The 20,206-nt window shown below is 43.6% G+C and overlaps 1 protein-coding gene across 1 annotated transcript in view; it reads right to left on the reverse strand.

The window, feature by feature from the left end:
* Positions 1 to 20,206, reverse strand: part of LOC115595755 (NACHT, LRR and PYD domains-containing protein 14-like) — a 965,684-nt gene that overhangs the window by 249,396 nt on the left and 696,082 nt on the right.

Here is a 20,206-nt window from a genome sequence, read left to right on the forward strand (position 1 = left end):
TGTGTAGGTGTACATGCATGTGTGTTTGTGTGTGTGTGTGTGTGTGTGTGATGAGGTCATAAACCAGGCAGTGATTTTACTGGAACACACACACACTCACAGTTGTTTTGACCCTGATCCACATTCAGTCACTTCTCTAATCTCCCTTCCTAAAAACTTCAACATGATCAATAAATATCGATCAGCATTGAATATAGATATTGTATTAAAGTGGATGGATGTTTACTTGTGAGGCAGCTGGACTGAGAAGATCACTTGTGGTGGGTTTTTCTCCTGTCAGGCTGCAAACTGTGTCCGAGCACACGCTGCGTGTGCTCGGACACAGTTTGCAGCCTGACAGGAGACGACTGGACCAATCAGTGAGCTCGGCTATCGGACCAATCAGATGCAGACGCTATCCGATAATTCTCCGAAGCTCACGGTCGATACCGATAAAAAAACCTACAATAGAAACCAACATTTTTATGCTAACAAAAGCTCGATATGCAAAATATATATCCGGTTTAACTTGACGTTTGTTGCTCTTCTTCTTCTTCACTGTTTTTATTGGACGCTCACAAAACAACTTTAAAAATAACTGATTCCATTATTGCTCCGATATCACGCGTCAATATATTTTATGTGTTTTCACCTCTCGATAAATTAAAACTTCACTACGGCAACGCAACGCTGCAGTGGTGGGAAATAAGTATCATACATTTTTAATTTATGCTTCTTTATATTTGTACTTTGCTACGATTAAGAGGCAAATGTTGGACTTTATCTGACAGCTGTAGTTACAAGTTACTTTGCAGATCAAGTTTTCACATCGACGCGTTGATTGTTACAGATTAAATTATCAAACAGTCAAAAAATGGTTTAAATGTACTTTTTATACAGTCGTGCATACGTAATAATAATCCAGATATAAAGACACGCTGACATTAATCCAGTGACAGTTTAACTTTTGTGACTTTAAATCATTGTGCAGAGTCAGAATCGCTTTATTGCCAAGTTAGTTTAGTTAGTTTACACATACGAGGAATTTTCTGCAGTCTATACGTGCAAAACAACAAACAATCCTTAAAATACTTAAAAAACAGAATAAAACTATATAAATATAGAAATAAAGTGACCAGCAGAATAATTTTGATTGAGAAAATATCTCTAAAATGAGTCGTTAATCATGAATCTATAAACAACAATCGTCATTAATCAAAAAAATTATCTTAACATGAATTATTGTTTTATTATTTTCCATATTCATACAGAAACATGAGTTTAGTCACAGTTATATAACACATACAGTGATACTTCCTTCTCATTCTCATTCACTATAAACTGACATATTGTTTCATATATTTATATAAACAAAGTAATTAGTACATTTCCAGAGAACTGACAGCTGAGTGTGTTTGTGTTTGTGTGTGATGCTGAAGTTACCTGATTAACACCTGGTGTTTATAACAAGACACGGTAGAATCTCCTGACAGTTTTGGGGTCTTGTAGTTATTTCAGAGCTGCTGAAGATTATTTAGTTTTTGCAGATTAACTTTCTATCTGATGAGCGTGCTGTGACATCATCCGGCCAGCAGGAGGCAGCGATGAGCTTTACAGAGCCGCTGTGTTGACTTCACTTCCTTTAATCTTCTTTATTGACATGATTTATATTGAAGCTGTCACCAAACCATCAGAACCAAAAGTAGAATTGGTCATATTATCATCTTTTATTGAGCGACAGTTTCAAATAAGACGAAATAATAAATAATGTGACTGAGTCCTTCTGTCTGTCCAGCAGGTGGAGCTACAGGACATTTAATATGTGGAGGATGAAACACATCACAAGTTAAAGTCAGGAGGAGGAGAGGACTTTATATCATCAGGAGGAGGAGAGGAGGACTTTATATCATCAGGAGGAGGAGAGGAGGACTTTATATCATCAGGAGGAGGAGAGGAGGACTTTATATCATCAGGAGGAGGAGAGGAGGACTTTATATCATCAGGAGGAGGAGAGGAGGACTTTATATCATCAGGAGGAGAGGAGGACTTTATATCATCAGGAGGAGAGGAGGACTTTATATCATCAGGAGGAGGAGAGGAGGACTTTATATCATCAGGAGGAGAGGAGGACTTTATATCATCAGGAGGAGGAGAGGAGGACTTTATATCATCAGGAGGAGGAGAGGAGGACTTTATATCATCAGGAGGAGGAGAGGAGGACTTTATATCATCAGGAGGAGGAGAGGACTTTATATCATCAGGAGGAGAGGAGGACTTTATATCATCAGGAGGAGGAGAGGAGGACTTTATATCATCAGGAGGAGAGGAGGACTTTATATCATCAGGAGGAGGAGAGGAGGACTTTATATCATCAGGAGGAGAGGAGGACTTATATCATCAGGAGGAGGAGAGGAGGACTTTATATCATCAGGAGGAGGAGAGGAGGACTTTATATCATCAGGAGGAGAGGAGGACTTTATATCATCAGGAGGAGGAGAGGAGGACTTTATATCCTCAGGAGGAGGAGAGGAGGACTTTATATCCTCAGGAGGAGGAGAGGAGGACTTTATATCATCAGGAGGAGGAGAGGAGGACTTTATATCATCAGGAGGAGGAGAGGAGGACTTTATATCATCAGCAGGAGGAGAGGAAGACTTTATATCATCAGGAGGAGAGGAGGACTTTATATCATCAGGAGGAGGACTTTATATCATCAGGAGGAGGAGAGGAGGACTTTATATCATCAGGAGGAGGAGAGGAGGACTTTATATCATCAGGAGGAGGAGAGGAGGACTTTATATCATCAGGAGGAGAGGAGGACTTTATATCATCAGGAGGAGGAGAGGAGGACTTTATATCATCAGGAGGAGGAGAGGAGGACTTTATATCATCAGGAGGAGGAGAGGAGGACTTTATATCATCAGGAGGAGAGGAGGACTTTATATCATCAGGAGGAGGAGAGGAGGACATTATATCATCAGGAGGAGAGGAGGACTTTATATCATCAGGAGGAGGAGAGGAGGACTTTATATCATCAGGAGGAGGAGAGGAGGACTTTATATCCTCAGGAGGAGGAGAGGACTTTATATCATCAGGAGGAGGAGAGGAGGACTTTATATCATCAGGAGGAGGAGAGGAGGACTTTATATCATCAGGAGGAGGAGAGGAGGACTTTATATCCTCAGGAGGAGGAGAGGACTTTATATCATCAGGAGGAGGAGAGGAGGACTTTATATCATCAGGAGGAGGAGAGGAGGACTTTATATCATCAGGAGGAGGAGAGGAGGACTTATATCATCAGGAGGAGAGGAGGACTTTATATCATCAGGAGGAGGAGAGGAGGACTTTATATCATCAGGAGGAGAGGAGGACTTTATATCATCAGGAGGAGGAGAGGAGGACTTTATATCATCAGGAGGAGAGGAGGACTTTATATCATCAGGAGGAGGAGAGGAGGACTTTATATCATCAGGAGGAGAAGAGGAGGACTTTATATCATCAGGAGGAGGAGAGGAGGACTTTATATCATCAGGAGGAGGAGAGGAGGACTTTATATCACCAGGAGGAGAGGAGGACTTTATATCATCAGGAGGAGGAGAGGAGGACTTTATATCATCAGGAGGAGGAGAGGAGGACTTTATATCATCAGGAGGAGGAGAGGAGGACTTTATATCATCAGGAGGAGGAGAGGAGGACTTTATATCATCAGGAGGAGGAGAGGAGGACTTTATATCATCAGGAGGAGAGGAGGACTTTATATCATCAGGAGGAGGAGAGGAGGACTTTATATCATCAGGAGGAGGAGAGGACTTTATATCATCAGGAGGAGGAGAGGAGGACTTTATATCATCAGGAGGAGGAGAGGAGGACTTTATATCATCAGGAGGAGGAAACATTGACTCCATAAATCTGCATAGAAATCCTCTAAACAGATGCTTCTCACATGTGCAGAACTTGCCTTAGAAACATCACGTTTTAAGGTTTATTCTAAATGAAAGTGATCCAGTGATATTTGTCTGTACATCTATGAGAACACTGCAAACAGGAAGTGCTAACAGCTGATTCTGCAAAGTTTTAATGGAGTTTTAGAATATTTGATTATATTTTTGGTTGCTACTTCAGTTTTTTGTAAAATGCTGCAACTCTGTTTTACTGTGAAGCTCCAGAACTGTTCTGTGGACTACGACACTTCACCTGACTTTATATCTGCTTTGATTTGGGTGAACTGTTCCTTTAAGGTTGAGAAGACGATGGTTAAAATCAAAACAATGACAGTTTTTATTGACCGGCTCGTCCATCTTGACGTCATCTCTACTTCCTGTTAAACCACCAGAATAAAACAACAGATTTTAATTTAACTCCTGGCACTTGAAACGTCTTCAAAACAGCTTGTAGATTTTTTTAATGTTAGGAAATTAAATAATAATGCTTCGTTTTTACGAGCCTGTAAAATGCAAACAATTTGCTACGTTTCTTGGACAGAACTTTGCGATCTGGTGCTAATTATACAGAGAGCTTTACGAGCTGTTTGTTGATTTCCAGATGAGTTTCTTCAAAGAGCTGCTCCGTTAAAAAAACCTTCCTGAGATCTTTAAAATGTTATTTCGGGCGACATGGTGGGATTTATACGAACGATTTGTTCTTTGTTTTGGATGAGTGCTGTGACCTCTGACCTCTCCCCAACGGAAACATGAAAACCATTTCTGTTTCACAACAACTCTCCCGTCCCCGTCTTATCTCGTCGGCGTCACGCGCTCACACACTCCATTGTCTTTCTTATCTGGACTGTGGTTCTTATCGCTGACCCGGAGCCCAGATTACACCAACAACAAGCGTCACCGTGACAACCAGCTTCATTTTAATCATCCTTTCACATATTATAAAAAAACCAACAACATTTCATGGTTCCAGCCGCACAAATGTGTTGCTTTTCCTTTTAATTATCTTTAACGGCGCTGAGGTTTCTGGACCAAACAGAATGTTTTGCTGCAGTTTTCCTACAGAACCGTTCAACATTGAGCATCCGGCCTCATGTGAAAGTCACTCAGAAGAAACTTATACTGACATAAAATCAGCCGTGACTCAGAGTTCTGGTTCTTCAGTATTTGTTCTGGGTAATTGTGCGACGGCCTCAGTTTGAATCTGGCGTGACTCACCTCGGCCTCGTCTCGTCTTCTGTCAGATCGTCTTACAGGAGCAGAGATTAAACATCGAATGTGCGTCACCATCGGCTACGTGTCGACTTTAAACTCACTGATGAAGGAAACATTAAAGTTTGTTGTGCTTAAAGAAACAACAAGAACTCTGATAGAACCCCTGCTGGGAAAAAACAGCAGAGACCAGCACCAAAACCAGCTTTTTTCCAGCAGGGACCAGAACTCTCCGACAGCTGATCCTGGTTTCTGATCACCGTCTGCACAGGTGATGTCGATGAATTTATTTTTCCTTCTCAATTCTAAATCCAACATCTGATCTGATTCTTTTCACAGCACCGAGATCAACCTTGGATTCTTACGTTGCTCTCTTGCTCTGGACAGAACCAGGCTGCTAGCGTTAGCCATGTTGCTAACAACTGTTTTTATTGTGACAAAACAAATAAGTTTAATGTTTCCACTTTGAGGTATCTTCATCTGACTTTCCATCACAGGGAGGGAGGAGATGACGACTCCATAAATCTGCTTAGAAATCCTTAAGAAAAAAGACGCTCCTCACATTTGCAGAACTTGCCTTAGAAACATCATGTTTTAAGGTTTATTCAAAATTAAAGTAATCCAGTGATAGCTGTCTGTACATCCATGAGAACACTGCAAACAGGAAGTGCTAACAGCTGATTCTGCAAAGTTTTAATCAAGTCTTTTTGGTTTCTTTGGTTGTTTCTCCGTTTTAATTAAGTCTCCATCTCGGTTGTTTAGCAGAATGCTGCAATGTGCAGAACCTGCCTTAGAAACATCATAATTTAAGGGTTTCTTGAGTATCACAGTAATCCAGAGACAGCTGTCTGTTCATAAATGAATACATAGAGCAAAGAGGAACTACTGATAGATATTTCTGAGAAGTTTTAATGGCATTTGAGTGTTTTTTTTGTCCTTTTTTTTTTTTTTTTTACATTTTAAATCAAGTCTCTTTAACAGAATGCTGAAGCTCCAGAAATGTTTTGTGGACTGTGACACTTCACCTGACTTCCCATCAACATGGAGGGAGGAGAGGATGACTCCAGAAATCTGCTTAGGAATCCTCAACAAAAAAGAAGCTCCTCACATGTGCAGAACCTGCCTTAGAAACATCATGATTTAAGGATTTCTTGAGTATCACATAAATCCAGTGATAGCTGTCTGTTCATAAATGAGTCTGCTGCAAAGAGGAACTACTAATAGATAATTGTGCAACGTTTTAATCGAGTTTTATTTATGTTTTTGGTAGTTTTAAATCAAGTCTCCAGTTACTTAAGTTGTTTAGCAGAATGCTGCGACTAAAGCTACAATTTAAATCATCAAGATGTGAGAGGATGAGTTTTAGTTTTTTAGGTCAGACGTGTTAACCGAAGTAGAAGCAGATTTCTTTCTTCTTCCACTTCTTTTATACTTCTGACAACGTAAACCCTCAAATAAGAAAACAAACCATGTGCGTCTGAAGCTAACGTAGCTCTCACAGACGCTCATCGATGATCCTAAAAATATCTGCACGCTCGTCATTCAAACCTCGAGACGCGTCGTCGTCTCTGCTGATGTGGAACGATGACTTCACGACAACACCGACCTCTCAGCGGTTGATGCTGCTGTGGATCATTGTGTAATCAATCATGTTCAAACCGTTTAAGTCCAAATGAGTCACAGCGCGCACACACACACACACACACACACACACAAACACACACAAACACACAAAAACACACACTAACTCCTCGGAGCAGTTACAGCCAAGTCGTTGTTTTATTTACATCACAAACTTAAACTCTGGAAGCTGAAATAACAGAAAACATTCAAATATTTTACAAAAAGTTTACAACACGGAGAGAAAACGAGTCGTTACAGCTTTAAAAGAGCTTCTTGTGTTTTTTACTGGTACAGATTTTAAGTGCTGATCACAGTTAAACTGTCACACACAGCGGACACTCAAACAATCAATGCTTTTTTAAAATGTTTCCATAGCTACGGATGTGGGCGGAGCCATACAAAGCAGACCCCGCCCCCTGACAACCGATATATAACAAATAAAAAATGCAGCATGGTAAAAAAAATCTTTTTCTTTTAAATCCACTCTTTCCTGGAGCTTTCTATGACATCACACCTTTTTTTTGTTTTTTTTTAGCTCTCATGCTCGTCAGACTCATGCAAACTTTTACATTTTTACACCAACAGAAACAACAGAAACACAGAGAATGTTGAAACCAGTCGTCACTCGTCTACACTGAGTCGTTTCATGTGTCGGACCTCAACAGAAGTGGAGAAGCTCATATTTCTCGTTTCCTCTGACAGAAACAGGTTATTTAAGAACGGTGGATAAAAGAAATGGATCATATTTTCGGGTCAGAACAACTTGAACCCCGCCTCCTGTAGGAGGGTCCTGTGTACGACCCAACGGACCCTCCTGACTTCCTGTCTGGTTCTGTTGCTTCCTGGTACCGAGGATGCTACATCAAACCTGGACACTGTTAAAGAGGGAGCCGGGTCCACTCCTACAGAAGCTGCTTGGAGGTGCATGAAGCCAAAAAAGTCTGATTTCCCAGAAATTAACCAAATTATTTGGTGCAGGGTTTCTGCGCGGTCTTGAAAAATCTCAAATTTGACTATCTCAATTTTAGGTCTTAAAAAGTCTTAAATACGTCCATATTTTGCATAAAGGTCTTAAATTACATTTAGTCAGGTTTTAAATATGTACGTTCATTTACCGCTTCCATCATCACCTTTTTTGTTTTTTGTTTTGTTTTGGAGAAATGTGTGTTAAAAGTTGGTTAATTTTTAATTTAATAAAAAAAAAATTTAATTATGGGACCGCACTTTTCCTTACTTTTTTGTACTTAATGTAGGTCTTAGATTTAGTTAAAAAAGGTCTTAAAAAGTCTTAGATTTGACTTGTTCAAACCTGCAGACACACTGTTGGTTGTGCGGCCGACTTCCGCCGGCTAACTTCCTGTTTAGCGCCCGGCTAACTTCCTGTTTAGCGCCCGGCTAACTTTAACAGAGACCACCGTTTTAACACTTCTCTCACGATGTTAGCTAACGAGAAAAAGGGACCACGTGTCGCTGTAATTACACAGTTTGACCACTCAGAATAAGTGGCGCTCTTCCTGGAGGCGTGGCTGGAAAAAGCACATTACTTGCAGCTGCTTCACGACGTTAACAATGTGAAGGCGCCGCCCTCTGAACGCGGGACGACCGAGACGGATCCGACGTCCAACTCACGGAGACGTTCTGTAAATAAACTGGATCTGACTGGATCCTGATGTCAGACACTTAAACTGAGCAGTGTAAACAGGACCGTGATGTACAAACACAGTCTGATGATAGAAACAGGATTGTCACAGTAGCTTGTATTTACAACAATATGTACACATTCACTGTACACACACACACACACACACACACACACACACACACACACACACACACACACACACACAGTCTAACAGCTGGAAAAACCTGAAAATGTTGTTTTCGTGTTCTGTTGCTTCATTTTTGGGTCAGAAAACAAGTTTAATTTGTGAAAATCAGCTCATTGTTTGTTTCATCTACAGTTTTTGAGAGGCGCCGTTTTATTTTTAGGTATAAAACTGAGATAAAAGATGTATTTTCAGTTGCCGGCTGGTATTTTATCAGCACGCTGGCGTCTTGTGATGTCTGAATGCTTCCTGTGTCGACGTTTTCGACGCACAATTCAGAAACTCTTGAGAGATAAACACAAGTATCCAGCAGAAAACCCTCCAATTAATGTTGATTTTGATGTTTTCATGGGAAAGAGAAAACTTTATCGACATCACAGATAAAGACGACGAGCAGCAGCGAGAACACGAGCGTCTGTTTGTCCTCCGACTCCTGTTCTCAGTTTGTGGGATCGACTCTGTGACAAAACTCACACAGACGCTGCAGATTTCACACACGCTCGCAAAAACATATTAGCTGTGGACACACACACACACACACACACACACACACACACACACACACAATGCTCAACAGCGTTTGGTGGAACATTTGGTCGCATGTTTGGTAACACAATGCTGTAAATCGTGTCGTATTTCAAAATAAAAGCTGCTGACTGCTCACAAAGCCTCTGTGTGTGTCTCTGTGTGTGTGTGTGTGTGTGTGTGTGTGTGTGTCCTCCAGCATGAAGTCTTGGGTCGACCAATCAGAGAGCAGAAGATGTTAAAGTCTTTTCGATCTGATTTTCAGGTCGTTTGTAAAGAAGAAATAAACATTTTATAAAAGCTGGTAAGAGACAAAGACAAACAAACAAAGAGAGAGTCGGACTCAAACCGGCGGCGTGAACACCGTCACCGTCCTCTGCTACATATGCTACCACAACATCACATCAGTCTGCAGTGTATCTGTGTGTGTGTGTGTGTGTGTGTGAGGTGATGACCCACCTGCCAAAAGTTCTGTCAGCACCTCCGACATGAAGGACAGATCGTAAAATCATTAGCTAGTAATGTGAGGTTTGTCCTGCGGGCGGCGCCACAGAACGAGTCACGCCGTCTTTAAACTAAAAATAAAAACATAAATACAATAATAAAACAGTTCAGTCGTTGTTGTTACACGTGTCTGCAAACCACAGATACCTCGGGTTTGTTTGTTTGAACATTTATAAGAGTGAAACCAGCTGGATTACTTTAACGGTGTGTTAAAAAAGATGGCTGCCAAGATCGGTTTCAACATTTGTAAGCGTCACACCTCTTGAATTTGTTTCGACAGAACCTCTTGAATTTGAGTTGTGTTCTTTTAATCCTGAAACCACTGGATGATTGTTTCCTATCTCCTCTCCTTCACAATAAAAGCAAAATAAACTCTTCCCGAAGTCCTAAAAGGTACAAAAGAGACCACAGACTGAATCTGACCAATCAGCTCAACTCATCTTTTGGCAGGTGAGAACTTCAGACTGTGTGTGTGTGTGTGTGTGTGTGTGTGTGTGTCAGTCTAATGATGAGGTACAACAAACGACACTGAGTGTTGTCTCTCGCTCCTTCCTCCTCCTCTCGCCTCCTCTTCCTCCTTCGTGCCTCCGACCGCCACCAGCGCCTGCGTCGAGTCGCACGACTGTTTCTCTGCGTCCTCGTCGTACGTTGAATCCATCATGTTCGGCTTCGACCTTCCTCCAGCTGCTCCTCCTCCTCCTCCTCCTCCCCTGCCGAGTCTGGTCACCCCCGCGGCCCCGCAGGTGCGTTTGGCGAGTGCAGCTAGCTCTTGCCGGGCGAGCGGGTTGAAGAGGATGTAGAGCAGCGGGTTGACGCAGGCCGGCAGCGGCGCCACCAGCAGCAGCACCCCCTTCGCTGCCTCCGGGCCGGCGGCGGGGAGACGCAGCAGGGAGGAGAAAGAGAGGAAGGCGACGGGGAGGTAGAGGAGGCAGTCAGAGAAGAGCAGCCAGGCGACATGTCGAGTCAACGCCACCTCCTCTTCAGCGGCGGGCGGAGCTTTGTTGGCGCGACAGTAGAGGCGAGTGTAGGCGACCGTCATCAGGAGGAAACACAGCGAGTCGAGGAGCACGAGGGAGACCGTGAAGGCCAGCGAGGAGGAGGAGGAGGAGGAAGGCAGCGGCAGACAGAGGGAGGTGCTACTGTGTCCGGCCACCAGGGGGGGCAGCGTGACGGCGAGGCCCAGCAGGAAACACAGACAGACGGCGAGATGGACGGACAGCGGCGACGATGGCCGACCTGGAGAGAGAGGAGAGTGAAGAGGAGGTGATGAGGTCACGACCTGGAATACGTTTCTTGTTTCTGTGTGTTCAGATGTTTTCACACCGTTGTGTCCGTCAGTTTTGTGGCGGCGTGCGGCGGCGGCGAGGCATCTCTCCAGAGCTGCGACAGTGAGCAGGAAGAGGCCGGTCTGCGACGCAAATACACACAGGAAGCCGCTGAGTCGACACAGGAAGCTGCTCTCCCACCGCGCCCCGTACCTGCAACAGGAAGTGATGAAGTCCAACAACTGGTGACTCAACAGCTGAGTGACTTTTATTCTGAAAGTCTTGAATAATTGATGTCTTCAGACGTTTATAAGCTGGAAACAGAAGTGCAGTCTGTGTTTTTACCTCCAGAAGCTTCCGTACGTCCACGCGTCCACCGCCGCCAACCAGCCGCTCCACACTCCCATCAGGCCGTTCACCAGAGCCAGCAGACCAATCAGCAGCTTGGGTGGCGTCACGGAGGAGGCTGGAGAAAAGAAAACCGACAGGACGACCAGGCTGTTGCTGACCAATGAGAGCGCTGCGATGAGCCACACCCCTCCACGGATCAACCAGCTGCCGAGCAGGTGGAGGCACGGGCGGAACGGACCTGGAGGAGGATAGAATCGGGTTTTAATCAACACGCCGTCGCCTGTCAGTGTGTTTAACCATCACTGTTAACTCGTGTGTCACCTGGCGCCGGGCTGCAGTGGACCGAGTGTTGAAGTTTGGGTTCATCTTCAAACTCCAGCAGAAAATCATCCCAGTCCTGATCAACTGCAGACACACAGAGAGGTCAGCAGGACATCAGAGACTTTTATTTTGAAATATCACAACATTCGTCACAGTGTAACGGCGGCGTTCACGTCTGAGGGTTTGTGTTCGTGTCACCTTGACTGGAGAGGACGGAGGTTTCCCTCCCCGTAGAGTCTGCTGCCTCCTCTCTCTCCCAGGATGAAGCTCCTCCTCCTCCTCCTCCTCCACCTCCTCCTCTCCTCTCACAGGAGACGAAGGCGCAGCACTGGAAGGCGTAGGGAAGCTCCATCACCCTGAACACCAACAAACACAAACATCCTTTAACATCATCAGTGTTTCAGTCCAAACACGCCGAGATGAATCCACTTTATTACACCTGCACGTCAGCGGAATGTCCCTTTAAAGTGACAGAGTGTGTGTGTGTGTGTGTGTGTGTGTGTGTGTGTGTGTGTGTGTGTGTGTGGTCACCTGACTCTGGGCAGGTCCTCTCGGGGTATCAACTCCATCAGCTCTGCGTTTCCAGCCAATCGCAGGTGAGTTAAACTCTGCAGGCCAATCAGAGGCAGAGACGACAGCTGATTGGACGAGAGGTCGCTGCAGAGCGAGAGAGAGAAACAGAGGATTCCAGGTTGTTTCAAGGATGTTTCCATGACTTTCCAAAACTGCATCACAAAGCTGAACAGTGCCAAAAAGTAACTAAGTACATTAAATACCAACATGTCCAATATTACGGTGGCCTGGAGGGTCAAAACACGACGACATTTCACAAAACTGTATTTCTGTGTTCCGTGCGATGTTGTGTTTTGTGTTTTGACCCTCAGGGCCACCGTAAATATTTCCCACAAACATTGGAACCAATCAGGTCGTCACGTGACGAGGTGATGATGAGGTTGTCATGGTTACTCACAGTTTGGTCAGCGCGGGCAGAGCAGAGAAAGAGTTCGACCTCACTGACGACAACCTGTTCCACGATAAGTCACTGCAGAGACACACAGAGGCAGTGAGGGAGTCGAACCAGCAACCTTCTGTTTATTTAATCTGTCAGTGACCTCTGAGCCGACCTGAGGTGGACGCATGTTAGCTGGGATTAAAACCCAAACATCACGGGTTCTCACCTCACAGCCGGGCTTTGTTTCTAATCCCAGTGTGTGTGTGTGTGTGTGTGTGTGTGTTATAATACTCTTATTTTTTTAAGACGATAATAAAACGACTCATAAAGTTCTCAGACGTGAGACAGAGAGAGGAACAAACGTTACAGCTGATTTACTTTTATTATAAACTCTCAGATTAAAGTTAAAGTGATAATCAAAATAAAATGTTTGTGCCTTATTTTATATTTCTGATGCATTTATTTGTTTGGTGCTGCTGATAAAAAACATAACCTGATAAATCATGTTGGATTATAACAGATTACAGAATGTGAAGACATAAAAATGACCATTTTACAACAACATTCATCAATAATTATAATCCAGTAATATAATAATACAGTATACCAGTCGCAGTACTTGTTTCTTGGCGCTGGTCCAAACTTTCATCACACCTGTCGACCAATCAGGAGTCAGACCACCTGCATCTGTGTGTGTGTGTGTGTGTGTGTGTGTCTCCATTTGGAAGTGTTTAAAGAGGACATCCTCGGATCACTGCGCAGCTCTGCAGCCTGATTAAACATGTGTGTGTGTGTGTGTGTGTGTGTGTGTGTGTGTGTGAGTGCGAGTGTGTGTGTGTGTGTGTGTGTGTGTGTGTGTGTGAGTGCGAGTGTGTGTGTGAGTGCGAGTGTGTGTGTGTGTGTGTGTGTGTGTGTGTGTGTTTGTTCTTACAGAGAACGCAGTGACACCAGACCGTGGAAGGTGTTCTCCTCCAGTTCCTCAATCTCGTTATGGTGCAGATCACTGCAACACACACACACACACACACACACACACACACACACACACACACACACACACACACACGTTAGCTCTGAATGTTTCCATTACATCACGTTTATCAATCTGTTTTGCAGCACACAGAGTTCACTGTCGGAGGGATCTGATTGGTCGAACACGGACCACAACAGTGCTAATTATTCCCATAATTCACAGCTGGCTGTACTTTACTGGTTGCTATGGTAACCGTTAAGCATACAGTGACAGTGAGGCCGGTTAGATATCTGTGTGTTCGAGGCTTTTCAAAGGTCTGGATTAAAAAAACAAACAAACATTTAAAAAAAGATAAGAATGTAAATAAATGATAGTTGTATGAAATAACACTCACATCTTCTGAACGCTCTCACAGCCGGAGAAACTGGGAAGAGTCCGGATCTGGTTATAGGACAGATCACTGCAGAGAGAGAGAGAGCGTCAGACGCCATCACAGCTCAAACATCCAAAAGACACTGAACGCATCACAGTGCAGCTCGTCAACAGGAGCTCACAGCGTATCAAAATTAATTATAAGTATATTTATTATTAGTATTTTCTACCTAAAAGCAGGACAGGGACTTAAACATTAACTACCACCACATGGACTGTCAACACATTGTGTTCTGTTCATGTTCCCCTCAGGATGAATCCTAACAGCTATGGTGAAGCTGTGACATCATCAGGTCAACCTAATCTAATTGGTCATTATCGTCTCCGTCAGCGTCGTTCGCTCCACAGGTTTATATTTGGACTCACAGCAGCTGAAGGTTTTGAAGCTGTTCACACACTGAACCGGGTAGAGAGGTGATCCGAGCTCCTGTGATAGTCCTACACACACACACACACACACACACACACACACACACACACACACACACACACACACACACACACACACACACACACACACAGGAAACATGTCAGATGTGTTCATCATTCACTGCAGTTTATATCATGATACTTTTAGATCACTTATGATGTGTTCAGGTGCACTGAAGCTGTAACACATAGTCATAGTACTGTGTTGCATTCAGGGACAGTTCAAAGGATTCACAGTGTGTTCAATTGCACTAGGTTGTGCTATGGTGTCTTTATGTGCATTTGGAAAACATTATTGTTGAAGTGTGTCAAAAGTCTATCAGTTTGTACTATGGTGCGTTCAGGAACACTCAATGGTGTGTTCATGTGAATCAGAGGTGTTATACATGGTACTATGGTGCGTTCAGGAACATTTAAAAAGCACTATGGTGTGTTCGTGTGTTTCATAATTGTACTAGGTTGAACTACGGTGTGTTCAAGTGCAATGAAGAGTGTTCAGGAATAATGAAATTGTAATTATATTAATCTATCTATGAACGTATTGATGTAATTAAAACTATCATGTTGCATTCAGGAGCATTTCAGAAGCTTTGTGTTGCATTCAGGAGCATCAAAGTTGTATTGTGGGGTGCTAAATTGAACAATGGTGTGTTCAGGTGCCTTCAAAACAGATTGTAATGTGTGATGATGTGCTCAGGTGACTTCTGGTGTGTTTGGGAACACTTAAACAGTTATATGGTGGGTTCAAGTGCATCAGAACTGCCGTATAGCACTGTACTGTCACATATTCAGGTTACTGTGGTGCGTTCAGGTGATTTTAAGAACATTATGATGACTTTAGGTGCATTTAAAGTGAACTGGGTGCCCAACGATGATACAAAGAGGTTATACTAAAAGACTAAACCACATCAGGTGCACGTTGTTAGTGTTATATTATAAATTTAAAGTCTTATACACTGTTTTCTGAAAGCTAAAGTGAAGCTAGCGGCGCTACAATCTCTCCAAGTTTCCCTGGACATCATGTTTCCAGTCGTGACGGACGTGGAGGCGAACAGAGAAGAAGAATGTGTGACAGTTTGTTTAGTTTTGATTTTACCTACTGGTTCAGAGTGAGGTGACGGCTAAACACACGCTGCTTCCACAAATGAGCTTAAATGGAAAAACTACGAGAAAATAAACACGGTGAAGGTGTTTATTATGACGGGCAGAACCGGGTCACAACAACCAGGACGGAGCGGGTTTTAATTTCAGGCCGAGCTGCAGAAAAATAAAGTTACAGTTCGTCCTATGGAACAAAAACTGCAGCGGATTAACAACGGCACACACTGGTGTCGCCTACAACAGCAAACACACTCGCACACAAGGCATTCCTCTGTGTCTGTGTGTGTGTGTGTGTGTGTGTCTGTGTGTGTCTGTGTGTGTGTGTGTGTGTGTGTGTGTCTGTGTGTGTGTGTGTGTGTGTGTGTGTATGTGTGTGTGTCTGTGTGTGTGTGTCTTACAGGCTCTCCAGGCTCTTGGTTCCTGTCAGATCTGGAAACTCGGTGAGATCTGCGGCTCCGTTCAGAGAGCTGGAAACACACAGAGAGAGTTTGTGTTTGCGTCTCGCTGACAGACTCAGCGTCGTGTCGAGGAGGCGTTTACATTCTTTGTGTAATCAGCGTCTGATTTAATGAGGTGGCGGCTAATTAGTGAGTCAGCAGAGTCGGACTGACTTCTGGTTTCAGTCTGTCGATGACATAAAATGAGTGTGAGTGTGTCGAGTGTGTTACTCACAGCGTTCGCAGCTCTGGTAGGTTCTGGAAGGCAGAACGTCCGACGGACTGGATCGGGTTGTCGTAGAAAAATCTATGAAACACACACAGACACACAAACAGCTTCATCACATCATCGTCATCATCACGAGGCAACAAACTGAGGAACAGCTGACTAGAGTTGTCTTTCTTTGTCTGATTTTTAAGGTTTACTTTGCAGAAACGTGACATTTGAATTCATTCTTTAATTAACTGAAATATGATTTCTCAGACATGAAGGAGAGGAAAGTTTACATCTTTCAACGATAAGACAGGACATAACAAACCTCCGTCTCTCTATGCTGTAAAACTGTCCAATAAATCTAAACGGCCCAAAATAATCTATAAAACAAGACGTATAAGAAACTCAAGGAAATATAAAAAAGAGTAAAATAAAAATAGAAGCACTAAGGTTCATTCTCGTCCTTGGAAACCATCTAAACTCAGGTCTTTCCTCTGCTGACAGACGAGCTCAGCGGCTGTAATTATCTTTATCATTAAGTTTTGAACAGTTGAAATCCACCTTAAAAAGCAGTAAGTGGACCTTGAGTTGGGTCCTACAGGAGATGAGTCAGTGGTACCTACATGGTGATGAGGGAGGGGTTCCCGGTGAAGGCGTGCTCCGGGATCGACTGGATGTTGTTACTATGGAAACCACTAAACAGGAAACAGAGCGGGAATGAGTTTTTCTGCTACTGGTAAACAGTGAAGGCTGGAAGAAGTGCTCACATCCTTTATTTAAGTAAAAGTTCTAAAACAACAAGTCAAAAAAACGACCGGGACCAGAACTTTTAACAGGAAGCATGAAAGTCAAACATCCCGACACAGAATCACATCAGACTCACAGTTCTTTGAGGTGGCCGAGCGAACGGACGGCCTTCGGAAACTCCACCAGACTGTTGTAGTTCAAATCCCTGAGGGACAGACGGAGAGGTTAGAAACCACACACACACACACACACACACACACACACACACACACACACACACGGAATACCACCTGTTTACTGGGAATAATCAAATCTAGACTGGGAATACTAACTCTACACCTCCATTTCCTCTGTGCTAGAATGGGACCAACCGTTCTGTTGGAATGAAACTATGAGACTATGGATACAAGATCCACTCCAGAAATGGTCTGCTGCCAACTACAGTCATCTCAGGAGCGGGAATACCAGCTGCATACTGGGAACGTCAGTTCTAGAATGGCAATACCAACACTACACTTGATTTCATCCTTCCTGGAATAGGAATACCCACTCTACATTGGATTTTGTCTGTTCTAGAATGGGAATACCTACTCTACATTGGATTTTGTCTGTTCTAGAATGGGAATACCCACTCTACATTGGATTTTGTCTGTTCTAGAATGGGAATACCCACTCTACATTGGATTTTGTCTGTTCTAGAATGGGAATACCTACTCTACATTGGATTTTGTCTGTTCTAGAATGGGAATACCCACTCTACATCTGATTCTGTTTGTCGAAGAATAGGAATACCAACACTACACTTGATTTCATCCTTCCTGGAATGGGTATACCCACTCTACATTGGATTCTGTTTGTCCTAGAATAGGAATAACAACTCTACGCTCGATTTCATCCATCCTAGAATGGGAATACCCACTCTATATGATATTCCATTTGTCCTTGAATAGGAATACCCACTCTACATTGGATTTTGGTTGCCCTAGAATGGGAATACCCACTCTATATGATATTCCATTTGTCCTTGAATAGGAATACCCACTCTACATTGGATTTTGTCTGTTCTAGAATGGGAATACCCACTCTACATTGGATTTTGGCTGCCCCAAAATGGGAATACCCAATTCATATTGAATTCCGTCTGTCCTAGAAAGGGAATACCAAGTTTATGTGAGATTTAGTTTGTCCTAGAATAGGAATAACAACTCTACACTGCATTTCATCCATCCTAGAATAGGAATACCCACTCTATGATGGATTTAATCTGTCCTAGAATAGGAATAACAACTCTACCATCTCTCAGTAGATAGGAATACCAACTATATACTGGGAACGTCAGCTCTACACAGGAAGTACTAAGCGTGTACTGGGACTGGCGAGCTCTAGACTGGGAAAATTGGCTCCAAACTGGGAACTTTTTAGCTCTGGACTGCTACAAACTCTGTACTGGGAATTATCACATCTAGATTAGGAACACCCGATCTTCACATGTAATGTCCGCTCTATCCTGGGAACATCACATTTAGACTGGTAACACAGCTTTATATTTGGAACGACAGCTTGAAGTTGGCTCTGAAATGAAGTGCCAGCTCTGCAGCTCTGTGGGAATGTCAGCTTCGGACCGGGAAAAGCTTTTCATGTAAATGTTTGTGTTTCAAACCTGATGTTTAGCTTAATCTTTTTTCCGTCTTTTCAGTTTATTAAAGAAACATTTAACTGTTGTGACCTCGCTCGTTTCTTTCATCACCAGCAGAGACTAGAGCATTCTCTCCGAGTCGACACATGGCTTCAATCAGGTCCTCTCATCCATCTCTGGGATGCAGGTGGCTATAACACACACACACGCACACACACACACGCACACACACACACACACACACACACACACACACACACACACACACACAAGCGCTGTGTGGAATGAAGCTGCCACATTGTGAAAATACCATTAAATTGAAATTGCTTCAGTGTGGTGCTGACTGTGTGAGTAGGAGTGTGTGTGTGTGTGTGTGTGTGTGTGTGTGTGTGTGTGTGTGTGTGTGTGTGTGTGTGTGTGTGATCTGTAGCAACAATAGCGTTCTGCCAAACTATTATTGGTGGCGCTTGGAGGGCCATGATTGGATGAGAGGGTTCTTCTGATTCAGCCGGTTCAGGGAGGATCATGGGAGAGTTTCCAGAGGTTTCTTAGTTACGGTCATGTCATGCTGTAAATTGTGCGGTGCTGATTGGGTTCAGTAGGTCGTGTTGGTGGGTGGGAGAACATCAGGCGTCCTGCTGGACCGGTCCTGAGAGTTTCTCCCAGAGATAATGTCAGGTGACTGCTGGAACTGTGTGGATGTGCACCAGTGGTCATGATGTGATTGGTGTTTTTGAAGACGGATACAAGATCCACTTTGGTCAGCTCTGAACTGAAACTGTCAGCTTTAGATTGGGAGGACTTTATATCATCAGGAGGAGGAGAGGAGGACTTTATATCATCAGGAGGAGGAGAGGAGGACTTTATATCATCAGGAGGAGGAGAGGAGGACTTTATATCATCAGGAGGAGGAGAGGAAGACTTTATATCATCAGGAGGAGAGGAGGACTTTATATCATCAGGAGGAGAGGAGGACTTTACATCATCAGGAGGAGGAGAGGAGGACTTTATATCTTCAGGAGGAGAGGAGGACTTTATATCATCAGGAGGAGGAGAGGAGGACTTTATATCATCATGAGGAGGAGAGGAGGACTTATATCACCAGGAGGAGAGGAGGACTTTATATCATCAGGAGGAGGAGAGGAGGACTTTATATCATCAGGAGGAGGAGAGGAGGACTTTATATCATCAGGAGGAGGAGAGGAGGACTTTATATCATCAGGAGGAGGAGAGGAAGACTTTATATCATCAGGAGGAGAGGAGGACTTTATATCATCAGGAGGAGAGGAGGACTTTATATCTTCAGGAGGAGAGGAGGACTTTATATCATCAGGAGGAGGAGAGGAGGACTTTATATCATCAGGAGGAGGAGAGGAGGACTTTATATCATCATGAGGAGGAGAGGAGGACTTTATATCACCAGGAGGACTTTATATCATCAGGAGGAGGAGAGGAGGACTTTAATATCATCAGGAGGAGGAGAGGAGGACTTTATATCATCAGGAGGAGGAGAGGAGGACTTTATATCCTCAGGAGGAGGAGAGGAGGACTTTATATCCTCAGGAGGAGGAGAGGAGGACTTTATATCATCAGGAGGGAGGAGAGGAGGACTTTATATCATCAGGAGAGAGGAGGACTTTATATCATCAGGAGGAGGAGAGGTAGGACTTTATATCCTCAGGAGGAGGAGAGGAGGACTACTTTATATCAATCAGGAGGAGAGGAGGAATTTATATCATCA

Source organism: Sparus aurata, chromosome 14 (genome assembly GCF_900880675.1).
Source record: "Sparus aurata chromosome 14, fSpaAur1.1, whole genome shotgun sequence".
Lineage (NCBI taxonomy): Eukaryota > Metazoa > Chordata > Actinopteri > Spariformes > Sparidae > Sparus > Sparus aurata.